Source organism: Oncorhynchus tshawytscha, linkage group LG16 (assembly GCF_018296145.1).
Source record: "Oncorhynchus tshawytscha isolate Ot180627B linkage group LG16, Otsh_v2.0, whole genome shotgun sequence".
Taxonomy (NCBI): domain Eukaryota; kingdom Metazoa; phylum Chordata; class Actinopteri; order Salmoniformes; family Salmonidae; genus Oncorhynchus; species Oncorhynchus tshawytscha.
In genome coordinates, this window is record NC_056444.1 from 20,356,305 (window position 1) to 20,365,525 (window position 9,221).

Genomic DNA, 9,221 nt, shown 5'->3' on the forward strand with positions numbered 1-9,221 from the left:
GGACAGAGATACAGGGCTGTAGCCACTATACTGACAGGTTGGACAGAGATACAGGGCTGTAGCCACTATACTGACAGGTTGGACAGAGATACAGGGCTGTAGCCACTATACTGACAGGTTGGACAGAGATACAGGGCTGTAGCCACTATACTGACAGGTTGGACAGAGATACAGGGCTGTAGCCACTATACTGACAGGTTGGACAGAGATACAGGGCTGTAGCCACTATACTGACAGGTTGGACAGAGATACAGGGCTGTAGCCACTATACTGACACGTTGGACAGAGATACAGGGCTGTAGCCACTATACTGACAGGTTAGACAGTGGCAGCACACACTAGGCCTAATTGGCCCAAACATCAGTGAGAATGGAATAGGATGGACCACAATACAGAGGTCAACAACACAGCCTAAAGGCCATATACTGTCCAGTAAAGCAACTGAAATAATCATTGGCTAGTCAATATGGCTGTGTCTGTCTGTCATGCCCAGACCTTAGGGAGCCTTTTTTATTCTCTATTTGGTTAGGTCAGGGTGTGACTTGGGTGGGCAAATCTATGTTTCTATTTCTTTGTTGGCCTAGTATGGTTCCCAATCAGAGGCAGCTGTTTATCGTTGTCTCTGATTGGGGATCATATTTAGGCAGCCCTTTTTCCCACCGTCAGTTGTGGGATCTTGATTTTGTTAGTTGCTGTTTAGCCTGCAGAACTTTACTTTTGTTTATCTTTTGTTTTTTTTGGTGTTCATAAAAATAAAGAAAGATATTCCCTTACCACGCTGCACCTTGGTCTAATTCATATAACGACGGACGTAACAGTATCCATCTTGTTTTGAGGTCTTAATGCACATGGCTGAAAAAGGTGGATATGGATCTCAGTCCTGGCCTTTGGTCTCCCCTCAAATACAATCCCATCGCCAGGATTGAATAGAAAGGAAATGGTTGATAAACCCGAGAGTGGGGAAAAAATCATATTCTAACAGGTGTGTATCACAGATGCCACACTCTGACACCTGCATACAAGGACAATCAAAACAGGTGCATTCAATATCGTTTCTCACACACGATTTCCCACTTGACCAGTCAAAGAGATAATACCATGGTACTGCTTCTCAGACATAAACACACACATACACACACAGCCACAGTCAATACATCTGCTAAAAACATGTCATTATGTTGCTATCCACTCAGGCATGTTTATGCATGTTGTGTCAGTTTATAAAAGAACAGGCGACTGTAACCAACCGCGCGCCAGTCGACTAGCTGTATGGATGTGTATATTTTTTCTGCTGTGGTGCACACACAGATGATATTGTGTTTAGAGGCCGGACACTTACAATACATCAATGTCATGTGTGTAGACTCTATACAACCATTGAATTATATGATGCTAGAGAGGGGAAAATGCAGACCATATAATTTAGTGCACAGGCAGAAAAATGAACCAGACAAAGCTGTCCAACATGAGATAACAGCTATTGTCCCTACTCCCTACTCCCTCACCTCATACACACACTCACAGACTATCATACACATACACATACTCGCACTCTCACACACACACTCACACTATCACACAAAAACACAATCTCACACATACACACTCTGATACACACACTCTCAAACGCACATCCCTTCCACCTCCTCACCCCTACGTGAGGGATAACTCTGGGATAGATTATTCACGACTGGGGAAATCATGATGATCATTGCGCAACAGGCATGGCTTCACTTTGATGCTCAATTAGCCTTGGGAGACCTGGCTAGCCCAACCAATTACCAATTTGCTGCGTCGGGGAGCGCGACAGGAAGGCACAAACACTGTGCATGCGGTGTGGTCACCACAGACGTATCACTATCACTGGGCCTTTGCTTGTATGCTAATGCTCCTTTCATTTGGTTAAAAAGACACCATTGGAATAATTGATGATAAATATAGCACTGTACATGATGTTGTGATTTTTCCCCCTTTCTCTCTTTCATTCTCTCACAATTTTACTTTGCCTTTCTGTGTCTCCCTCTCTCTCTCAAGCATCAACTCTATCACGGTCTCTCAGTTTTTCTCTTTGTCTCTCTCTGCCTCCCTCTACCCCTCTCCCTCTATCTCTCTTCCTCCAGAATGGAGGGATATGTGAGGGAGGAGGAAAAGACGGAGACCCATCGCAGAGTGGCTCATTAGGAGACAGAAAGAGGGACTACTGTCTAGCTGGCTACTGGCAACATCCCAAATATTTCTCAACAGCACCCTGCTCTCAACTCTCCTTTCCTTGTACCCACTCTTTGTTTCCTCTCCTTTTTTCCTTTCCCTGGTCCTTAGTCTCCTTTCTTAGGACCTTTCCAATTATCTTGTCCTTGTTCTTGCTAAGGTTGTGTGTCATTAATAAATTCATCCTCCTGGCATTCCCTTACAGGCTGCCTGCCTTATATTGTTGTTTTGCATGAGACTATTCTCACCACAGCCCTGGTCTACAACACCATACCCCCTGGACCACCAGGTCTACAACACCATACCCCCTGGACCACCAGGTCTACAACACCATACCCCCTGGACCACCAGGTCTACAACACCATACCCCCTGGACCACCAGGTCTACAACACCATACCTCCTGGACCACCAGGTCTACAACACCATACCCCCTGGACCACCAGGTCTACAACACCATACCCCCTGGGCCACCAGGTCTACAACACCATACCTCCTGGACAACCAGGTTTACAACACCATACCTCCTGGACCACCAGGTTTACAACACCATACCTCCTGGACCACCAGGTCTACAACACCATACCCCCTGGGCCACCAGGTCTACAACACCATACCTCCTGGACCACCAGGTCTACAACACCATATCCCCTGGGCCACCAGGTCTACAACACCATACCTCCTGGACCACCAGGTCTACAACACCATACCTCCGGGACCACCAGGTCTACAACACCATACCCCCTGGGCCACCAGGTCTACAACACCATACCTCCTGGACAACCAGGTTTACAACACCATACCTCCGGGACCACCAGGTATACAACATCATACCTCCTGGACCACCAGGTCTACAACACCACACCTCCTGGACCACCAGGTCTACAACACCACACCTCCTGGACCACCAGGTCTACAACACTACACCTCCTGGACCAGCAGGTCTACAACACCACACCTCCTGGACCAGCAGGTCTACAACACCACACCTCCTGGGCCACCAGATCTACAACACCATACCCCCTGGACCACCAGGTCTACAACACTACACCTCCTGGACCACCAGGTCTATAACACCACACCTCCTGGGCCACCAGGTCAACAACACCATACCCCCTGGACCACCAGGTCTACAACACCATACCTCATGGATCATCAGAGTAAGCCTATAGGCAAGCACAGGAGTATGACAGAGCTGATGTACAGCACCAGTCAAAAGTTTGGACACACATACTTATTAAAGTATTTTTCTTTATTTTTACTATTTTCTACATTGTAGAATAATAGTGAACACATCAAAACTACAAAAGAACACAAATGGAATCGTGTAGTAACCAAAAAAGTGTCATCTGATGCAGCGCTCCATCACTCTCCTTCTTGGTCAAATAGCCCTTACACAGCCTGTAAGTGTGTTGGGTCATTATCCTGTTGAAAAACAAATGACAGTCCCACTAAGTGCAAACCAGATGGGATGGTGTATCACTGCAGAATGCTGCGGTAGCCATGCTGGTTAAGTGTGCCTTGAATTATAAATAAATCACTGACAGTGTCACCAGCAAAGCATCACCACACCATCACACCTCCTCCTCCATGCTTCATGGTGGGAACCACACACGCAGAGATCATCCGTTCACCTACTCTGCATCTCACAAAGACACAGTGGTTGGACTCATCAGACCAAAGGACAGATTTCCAATGGTCTAAAGTCCATTGCTCGTGTTTCTTGGCCTAAGCAAGTCTCTTATTATTATTGGTGTCCTTCAGTAGTGGATTCTTTGCAGCAATTTGACCATGAAGGCCTGATTCATGCAGTCTCCTCTGAACAGCTAATGTTGAGATGTGTCTGTTACTTGAAATCTGAGGTGCAGTTAACTCTAATGAACTTATCCTCTGCAGAAGAGGTAACTCTGGGTCGTCCTTTCCTGTGGAGGCCCTCATGAGAGCCAGTTTCATCATAGCGCTTGATGGTTTTTGCGACTGCACTTGAAGAAACTTTCAAAGTTCTTGACATTTTCCACATTGACTGACCTTCATGTCTTAAAGTAATCATGGACTATCATTTCTCTTTGCTTATTTCAGCTGTTCTTGCCATAATATGGACTTGGTCTTTTACCAAATAGAGCTATCTTCTGTATACAACCCCTACCTTGTCACAACACAACTGATTGACTCAAACGCATTAAGAAGGAAAGAAATTACACAAATTAAATTTTAAGGCACACCTGTTAATTGAAATGCATTCCAGGTGACTATCTCATGAAACTGGTTGAGATAATGTCAAGAGTGTGCAAAGCTGCCATAAAGGAAACGGGTGGCTACTTTGAAAAATCTCAAATATATAATCAATGTTGATTTGTTTAACACTTCTTTGTTTCCTACATGATTCCATTTGTGTTATTTCATAGTTTTGATGTCTTCACTACAATGTAGAAAATACTAAAAATAAAGAAAAACCCTTGAATGAGTAGGTGTGTCCAAACGTTTGACTGGCACTGTATATATACAGAGGAAGTGGGAGGAACAACAGTGAGTTTAATCAGAGCGGAAGAGGTGAAGCGAGAGGATTTACTCCGCACAAAATCTGTCCGTGTGTGATAAGCCCTTTCTTCTATGGAGGTCTATGAGAAAGTGTGGAATTATGTGAAGCTTATTTGATCGAATAGAACTGTTATAATGTTAATGGCTGTTACAAATGTACTGATATAAGTGGATGTACATGGCATTCCAGTAACGTTGAGAAAAACAACTTAGTTGTGCCTGTTGTTCACACGTGTATCTGCCCTCTCATTGGCTAGAATGATTCCACCTGATCTGGCCTCCTCCCGCCTGCCTTCCATCATTGAGGACACGTATTTCCATTGTTAGAGTGGTCATTCGACTATCTTGTCAATATAATAGATCATATTTGGTTTAATGGCGCATGGCATGTATCTTCATTCTCTACATGGCCAGGGAAATGGAGATAATTATAGGCATTCAGCAGTAGCATGTTCATGCCTGTATGTCATTATCATTACGCAAGCTCATACTGTATATACATCCTATCATTAATACTAGAGTCGACTGAACTGATATAAATATGGAACAATCAACAAATGTCAAAGGTCATTCATAGATGTGTGGAATGACAGTCTTAAACCACACAGAAAAGATCATTCAGACTCATATTTAGCCTCTCTTTCGCTTCATCATTTGACATGCACACACAGGTGCACACACACTCAAAGAGAACACTAACTCACAGGGAAACGTTCTGGAACAGTGTCAGCATTCTGTCATGTGATGGGTTGCCAATGAACTGGGCCGGCAGATCAATAGACCAACCGACAGGTTCTTCAACACAAAACACCTTCACTCCCGTTGCAGAGAGACAGAAGGGATATATTCACCTCGCTGTACATTCATCTGCTCACATAATGAAGGACAAGGTGCCTCATGCCCACTGCACATAAAGAGGCTAATATTTAGGAAATTACTGGAGTGGATAGCTAGAGGGAGAGAGAGACAGAGACAGAGAGATTCAGCACCATGGATAGTAGCCTCAACGCTTGCATTTGAAGAGATTGTGTGTGTGTGTGTGTGTGTGTGTGTGTGTGTGTGTGTGTGTGTGTGTGTGTGTGTGTGTGTGTGTGTGTGTGTGTGTGTGTGTGTGTGTGTGTGTGTGTGTGTGTGTGTGTGTGTGTGCGTGTGTGTTTCTGTGCATGCATGCGTGTAAGATGACTCGACATTGAGTTGATGGGATCCCCTTAAGGTTCCTTAAGGAGATTTGTCAATGGTGCCCAATTCGTTATTGATGTTGGTGCCCAAATAATCCACTTACAGAAACTCTATTTTATTTACATTGGTTAAGCAGAAGGGCCTTGATAATAGTGGTGATGATGCTCCTGGGTATGCACTCTGCTCCAACCCAGCTGATCTATGTATAGATGGAAATGCCCTGACAATCTGAAGGTATGCCAAACATCACCCCCACCCTACTTTCTTCTTCCCCCTTCCTCCACCTCTTCTCCATCCCCAAGTCAAAATACTGCGCTGTGCCAAACAGCCGATGCAAAACCCTCCCTCCCGCCACAGCTATCGATTAAACCAAGACAGTGGTGAGAAACGGAGACCTCTCATTTCTCCATGCTTTTATCACCACCCCAAACACCATCCATCTCTTTCCTTCTGTTTCTCGCGCCTGTCTTTGCAGGTGCATCGTTTCGTTTTAGATTGACATTAATCTCCAATGGACGCTAGTCTATTTAAGCAGTATTCCATGTAGAACAATATCAAAGGAGTATACAGCTACTGTATGTATGAATTTATTTTAGTTAACATGTCCATGCTCCCTCTCTCTCTCTCTGTTCTCTCTCTCTCTAAATCTCTCACGCGCTGCCGACGGTTAGCTAAATTTGGGTCAGTCGGTGTAGTGAACTCGAGCCAAATCCTCACGCGCAGAACCGCCTCGGGTGAGCGAGCTCAGCTCTGTCAGAATTGAACGGATTTCCCCATCACCACGGTTCCTTCCTAATCATATCTACATGAAGCCTACATAACGGGCTATAAACCTATTATCAAGTTAGCGTTTATGCATCTTTAAGCTACTTCACATAACCGCTTCAACTGCGAACACAATTCTGCAACCGCAAAACGACACGCATCAACAACATCCCGGTTCACATTCGTCCTCTCCCGGGGTAGGCTAAAACACCTATTCTCCCAACCTTCACTATGACAAGGTGGAAGAGTAAGAACATGAGGAGGAGGAGGAAATGAAGCTTAGAATAAACACAGTAAAAGCGGGATGACTTTGCACTTACCGAAAAAAAAATCCTGGGTTACGTCAACAACGACACTTATTATCCACGTCTTCCCTTGGCAGCTTTCAATAGTATGCTGTGTGCTCAGAACGGAACCGCTCTCTCACTGTTCCCTGCAGGGGGTCTGGGGGTGGACCGAACATTCGCTGGATGCTTGCCGGGACAGGCATAGGCGGGGAGAGGAGAAAAAGAGGAGGCGGCGAAGCGGTGGTAGGCTACAAAGCAAAAGACTGGAGCGAAGTACTGCTGCGCACTGGAACAAGAGGCAAGAACGCTGGAGAGGCAGGCTAGGCAGCTCCTCCGGTCTGTAGCTAACACACATACTACACGCACACACGCACCGCAGCATCCAGATTGAGGCTCACGTGTAGAAAGAGTGCCATCTTCAGGTTGAGAGAAGCATCTCTTCTAACTAGAATTAATGGGGAGAAATATATGCGTGATGTTGTGCGTGCGTGCGAGATTACTGGACATTGAGTTGATGGATCGTCTAAAGGTTCCTCAATGAGCTTCAGTGAAATTCGTTATTGATGTTGGTCCCCAAATAATACACTAACAGAAACAAAAATTTTTTTTACACTGGTTAAGCAGAAGGGCCTCCCCCACCCTACTTTCTTCTTCCCCCTCCTCCACCTTCTTCCCCCTCCTCTCCATCCCCAAATCAAAGTACTGTGCCCTCGTCACAGCTATCGATTGAACCAAAACATAGGGGAGAAAGGGAGACTTCTCATTTCTCCCTGCATCTTCAGGTTTGAGAGAAGCATCTCTTCTAACTGGAGTTAATGGTGAGAAATATTAAACATTATTATTGTGTAACATTCAGAAAGCCAAAGTGCATAATGTTTAAGGAGGAAAACATCAATAGTTGACTTGGGGCTTGGTTGAAACAACGGTTTTATTGACTAAATCATCATACTTTAAAACAAGTGGATAATTCGTTCATGGAGATTGGTGAAAGTCCCACATTGATAAATTTACACAGGTACAAACACACACAAAGGACTCCCTACACCAGTGGTCAAATCAAATCAAATTGTATTGGTCACATACACATATTTAGCAGATGTTATTGTGGGTGTAGCGAAATGCTTGTGTTCCTAGCTCCAACAGTGCAGTAATATCTAACAATTCACAACAATACACACAAATCTAAAAGTAAAATAATGGAATTAAGAAATATATAAATATTAGGACTAGCAATGTCAGAGTGGCATTGACTAAAATACAGTAGAATAGAATACAGTAAAATAGTATATACACATGAAATGAGTAAAGCAGTATGCAAACATTATTAAAGTGACTAGTGTTCCATTATTAATGTGACCAGTGATTCCATGTCTATGTATATAGGGAAGCAGGATGAGTCACCGGGTGGCAATGGGGTAAAGTACTTACACTACCGTTCAAAAGTTTGGGGTCACTTAGAAATGTCCTTGTTTTTGAAAGAAAAGCACATTTTTGTCCATTAAATTGATCAGAAATACAGTGTAGACATTGTTAATTTTGTAAATTACTATTGTAGCTGGAAATGGCTGATTTTTTATGGAATATCTACAGAGTCGTACAGGGGCCCATTATCAGCAACCATCACTCCTGTGTTCCAATAGCACGTTGTGTTAGCTAATCCAAGTTTATAATTTTAAAAGGCTAATTGATCATTAGAAAACCCTTTTGCAATTATGTTAGCACAGCTGAAAACTTGTGCTGATTAAAGAAGCAACAAAACTGCCAAGAACCTGAAAATCTCGTACAACGCTGTGTACTACTCCCTTCACAGAACAACGCAAACTGTCTCTAACCAGAATAGAAAGAGGAGTGGGAGGCCCCGGTGCACAACTGCGCAAGAGGACAAGAACATTAGTGTCTAATTTGAGAAACAGACGCCTCACAAGTCCTCAACTGGCAGCTTCATTAAATTGTACCTGCAAAAAACCAGTCTCAATGTCAACATTGAAGAGGCGACTCCGGGATGGTGGCCTTCTAGGCAGAGTTCCTCTACCCAATGTCTGTGTTCTTTTGGCCATCTTAATCTCTTTTTGGGGGGGGCCAGTCTGAGATATGGCTTTTCCTTTGCAACTCTGTCTAGAAGGCCAGCACTCCGGAGTCGCCTCTTCACTGTTGATGTTGAGACTGGTGTTTTGCAGGTACTATTTAATGAAGCTGCCAGTTGAGGACTTGTGAGGCATTGCCATGCAGCCATGGGTGAACAGGGA

At 44.3% G+C, this 9,221-nt stretch overlaps 1 protein-coding gene across 1 annotated transcript in view; it reads right to left on the bottom strand.

Annotated features, from left to right (window-relative positions):
• The window catches only part of ctnnd2a (catenin (cadherin-associated protein), delta 2a), a 396,841-nt gene extending 389,575 nt beyond the window's left edge, over positions 1–7,266 (bottom strand). Inside the window, exon 1 of the mRNA XM_042298940.1 lies at positions 7,009–7,266. The gene's annotated coding sequence lies outside the window, so the exon portion shown is untranslated. The remainder of the gene's footprint in view (positions 1–7,008) is intronic.
• Positions 7,267–9,221: the final 1,955 nt, after the last annotated feature.